General features: G+C 31.8%; 1 pseudogene; it reads right to left on the minus strand.

The window, feature by feature from the left end:
* Positions 1-1,673: 1,673 nt before the first annotated feature.
* On the minus strand, positions 1,674-4,530 carry LOC149887308 (uncharacterized; annotated as a pseudogene).
* Between the last annotated feature and the right edge of the window lie 296 nt (positions 4,531-4,826).

Raw genomic sequence — 4,826 nt, forward strand, 5'->3', positions numbered from 1 at the left:
CAGTGTAAATATTGAAATGTTTACAAATTTTAACAACAATTTCTTCAATATCAATATCAAGCGTATCACATCCTGCATTTGAAGCATTATGTGCTATATGAGCCATACATCCATTTCCAAAAATTTTTTTTTTTGAAATTGTTTTGAAGCTTACGCCAGACATTATTGACACCATTACGATTGATTCCAACAAAGTTCAAACTTGTATTGTCAGCTGTGAATGCAACTACTTTTTCCTTTAAATTCTGTTTTTCAATTATTTCTATAATCAAATTAGAAATTGTTGTTGACTGTTCATTTGATATTGTTTGGAGTGAAATTTGTTTGTTGAGAACACCAATGACTGGATTAAAGAGTCTTGCAATTACAGGCAACATGTTAATGCTCTTATGATTGGAAGTATCTGTTACGAGAGCTATAAAATTAGCCTTTTCTTGCTCACTTTTTTGTTGTCACATCAATAAACGGTGCAATTACTTTGACAGCAGTAGTTTTAGTTTTTCCAAGTGTAAAATTTTTTTAAAAAAAAATTCGTACTAATTCTAAAGTAAAATCATTAGAACAAAATGAAAAATAATCCTTAGCAGTATGATACGCAAATGTAGCTTCATTAGCAGCAATTTCAAGATTATTATTTGATGGATCTATTTTTTTGAAGAACTCATTTTCTTTCCTGTTTGATGATCCAGCAGCAGCTAACGACTTATGCTTTTTAGTATCAGTTTGTTGAACAATATCACTTCGACCTCCAAATTCATCTGAAAATTCTGCTGAACATAAATTGCAATACGCTTAACTGTCGTTTCCGACCACTTTTTTAATAAATTCAAATTCAGTTGCATATTTGTCACTCCATTGAGTTTTTCATTTCTTTTTCTCAGACATGATGCTATAAGAAAGTCAAGTTTTAATTAAAAAAATCTTAATTATATATTTTTTATTTACTATCTTATTTGATATAACTAGTTTAATATATTATTTAAAAACTTTGGCATATAAAATTCGCCGAATGGTCACACACGAGTAGTGAACGCCTGAGGGAAGAAATGAAATACATTAGAATGAAGGAGAATTATTTTTCGAACAAAGCATATTTACTTACTTTTATTTAATATAGCTAGTTTAATATATTAATCTTATATTTAGGAATTACAAATGTAAATTTAAATATTAAAGTAAATAATTTCTTGTCACTTTAAAAAACTTTCAACGCGGGTTAAGATGATGCGACGAAATTTGAAATTCGAAAGAAATTCGGCGGTATCATAAATTGCAAATTTGTTTATAAAAAAAAACATTAAAATTTTCATTAAAAATTAAAAAATGAAGTTTGTACTAAATAATTCAAAAATACGGGGCAAATGTGGCCAAATAAAAGACACGGGACATTTTGTAAAAATACGGGACTGTCCCGGCTAAATACTCGCTGATGACCCTACTTTTGCTTCTTTCACTAAGGTCTTCCCTGTCCTTGTTCTTTGTACCTGGACCTGCAGCAACGTCTTTTCTGTTAACTGTTTTTTCTTTATCCAACCAGGTTTGCTCATGCTCAAGAAGTCTTAAGAAGGTTCTTGAATTTTTCAGTAATTTAGATTTGAATTTACAATTAAAAAAAGATAGAGTTTCTTGAGATTTATCATTTCAGGTTTATCAATACTTCCATGGTCTAGAACCTCCGATCTATGAAATTCAAGTAAAACTCTTGAATGCACAGTGTGCCCAGAATGTGGTTTTTTGGAAAAAATTCATAAATCCATTATTTGTTAATGAAATCTTGTGAAAACTTTAATATATTACTTTTTTGGGTTAAAGAATCTGATTCTGAGGTTAAATGTTTCGTGTGTGCACTCTGACCCAGAGAATGGGGCAACGGTGGGGAAGGGGGAGAGCCGCCGATAGTCATGCTCTTACTTTTTTTAAAATTTTCAAATAAACTGTAAAATATAAATTAAAAAATAAAACTTTTTTAAAAAAATTTGTCTTCGACCGCCCCCTGCCCCATAAAACAAATAGGCCCTCGATCCCCGTGACCAGCAAGCTAATAGCTGGCTAGGTTGCTCGGAAAAGGATATCATATCCAATTCATAATGAAATATTTTTTACTATTATTAATTTCAAGAAATTCATAATAAAATGTATTTGAGTTCATAATAATTTAACATCAAACACAAATATACACAGATATTAGTCTTATTGATTTTATATGGTCACAGAAAACATTCTTGAATTATCATTTTTTCTTCAGTAAATACGTTGTTCACGTCTACTTTACACCCTCTTGTGGTATGTCCAAATTTTCCACAGGTTCCACATTGCAAAAGTCTTTTTTTACTGGCAATAATTGGATGTGTCCTTATCATCAGTCTGCAGTAAATGTCATGTGTATTAATTTGCAAAGACATCTGTCTGGCTTTACAACTTGTTCCTGATTTATAAGCCTTAATGTATTTATTCCAACTTTCGCTTGACTGCTCGGAGTACTTGGCAATGGGTGATCCACCTGTAAAAATAAACAGTTCCCAGTGCACACATTTGATGCACGCTGGGGCTAAGCATAGCTCATGGAAATGTCAGTTTATGGAATATCATCAATCCATAATCAACTTTTTTAACTTTAACAAGATCAACTTTTTTGCTAACATCAACATGCTGATTAATGCTAAGGAGTATATTGAACTTAGATAACAAAGTCGAGAAGCTATCTTGGTCTTCTGTTTTAAAAAATATGGAACAGACTTTCTTCCTTTTTGGCTAAAAAAACGATCCGCTATTGGTCCATTGTTAGTGTTACCACCACTGGAAGTAGAAGAATCAAGAAGCATTCCTGTTTTATCACGTACGCTTTGAATAACTTTTTTTTTGCGGTTTTTAGAGCAGTTTTAACCATTATGTCCTGCTCAGACCATGTATGGGTTTGTTGGCCCACAATGTGATATAAGATTTTCAGACAGTGGTCAAGTGTACGTAACTTTTGATGTAGAATGGCAAAAAATTTTACATCTGATTCAACTATAGGTTCATGGCATTGTCCATGTCTTTCAGTACTTTTGTACGAGATTTCGCCATTTTCTAGTCTTCTCCAAGTACTAAGCACATCATTGTAGTTTTTATGTATGGTGAACCCATGTAGTATACATACCAGATCATTGGCATCACTTCTGGAACATTTGCAGTAGTGACAAAAAGCTCCAGAATCACCCACCAATAAACCTACCATTTTGCCATCAACCATACTAATTTCTGTTTTTACAAATATTTGTAAACCATTTTTTGAAAGAATAGGCTGAGTTTCATTTTTAGCCAGTTGACTCAGAGTTGGTTTAAAATACTCCTTTACACTCTCCCTAGTTTCTTTTGCTTTCACTAGAATAACAGGCCTGGCAAAAATAATGGAGTTAGGGGTTGGATTAGTCCAGATTACTTGGTTTTTTGAATCTTTAATTTCAAGAGGACAACAAAAGGAATAATATAATTTGTTCCCTTTAAGTCTGCATCTTGAGGATTGGAAAACTGATGACGATAGCTGTGGTTTCCAGATCCATCAAGTCCAAATTTACCCTCTACATGTATAGAATGATTTTCAGCACAAAACTCGGATATATCTAGTAGAGACTCAACAGTGTCTTTGATAACATTGTTCATAGGGGATAAAGTCTGCTTGTCGTCACTGCTTAATTCTTTTGGTAGCAAAGTACGTTTAAAGGTATCTACATCATTCTTTGTTGGCAACATTAGTTTTGGGAAATGCTCAAGTCTCAGTTCCTGGGGAAATATATAAAATTCAAACGTACAATTATAAAAACAATTAACTACAACAGTATTTGATCGCATATTTTACCTAATATTTATTTATGGATAGATTCAAGTTGTAAATTAAAGCAGTTGCTTCCTGTACCGATATTGTTTGAAGTTTTACTCCTTCCACCTTCCCCCATCTTTTTCACATCTTTGGACAACTTCTTTTAAGTATTCTGATTTATCTACTCCTTGTTCACTCGCATGTTTTTCCACAATATCCACAAAATCATCCAGAATTTTGTTATAGGTACGTTTTTCAGGTTGATTACTGAATTAAATAATAATGTTTTATAAAAAATAAAAATATAGCTACTGGGTGTTCCAAATAGCATGATGCTTAAGAAATTCAAATAAATGTCAACAGCTAAGCCTTTACCTTAGTCTTTTCGATTTCCGTACTCTTTTAGCTTGTGGAGCTCCATTTTCTTCTACATCACCCCTGGATGATGACGACGCTGCAACAGGTAGATTTCCAGGCAGTATTATCCCAACTTCGTTTCTCCAAATTTCCAATTCGGCCACAAGTTTATTTTGTTTCGACTTTAAATATTTTTTTACTTGTCTTTCAAATTGCTTTAGAATTTTCTTGATGTTATCTTTTTCATCTTCTAAAGTTAGATTATGTCTCACTTTGATTGTTTTTAAAATTAGCTTTGATTTTTCTAATGAACTTAATTTGATGCTCAAGGTTAGTAAAATTTCTTCTAATTCTTCTTTTTTAATCAATAACATTTTATCGCACATAATCAACAGGTATTCCTGAAAGTTGATTTTCATTATGACGCAACCTCGAATATAAAACTCGTAAGAACAAATAAAATTCAAATTTAAATTACTCAATTTCCGGGGATAACTGGACTGAGTAATTTTTACACATAAAAATAGAAAGTCTACATTTTAAGAAACATTTGAGTTTATTTGCGGCCTCCTGCGGCCTTTTTTTTCCTGTTACTTTGTTTTTAATAAAGTTAATATATTTTTATATATTTTATAATTTTTTTTAGGTATAAACAAAACTGCACAAAACA

Source organism: Hydra viridissima, unplaced genomic scaffold (assembly GCF_058129835.1).
Source record: "Hydra viridissima isolate aposymbiotic clone 2 unplaced genomic scaffold, HvirCarnegie_v1 scaffold_6, whole genome shotgun sequence".
In the NCBI taxonomy this organism is placed as follows: domain Eukaryota; kingdom Metazoa; phylum Cnidaria; class Hydrozoa; order Anthoathecata; family Hydridae; genus Hydra; species Hydra viridissima.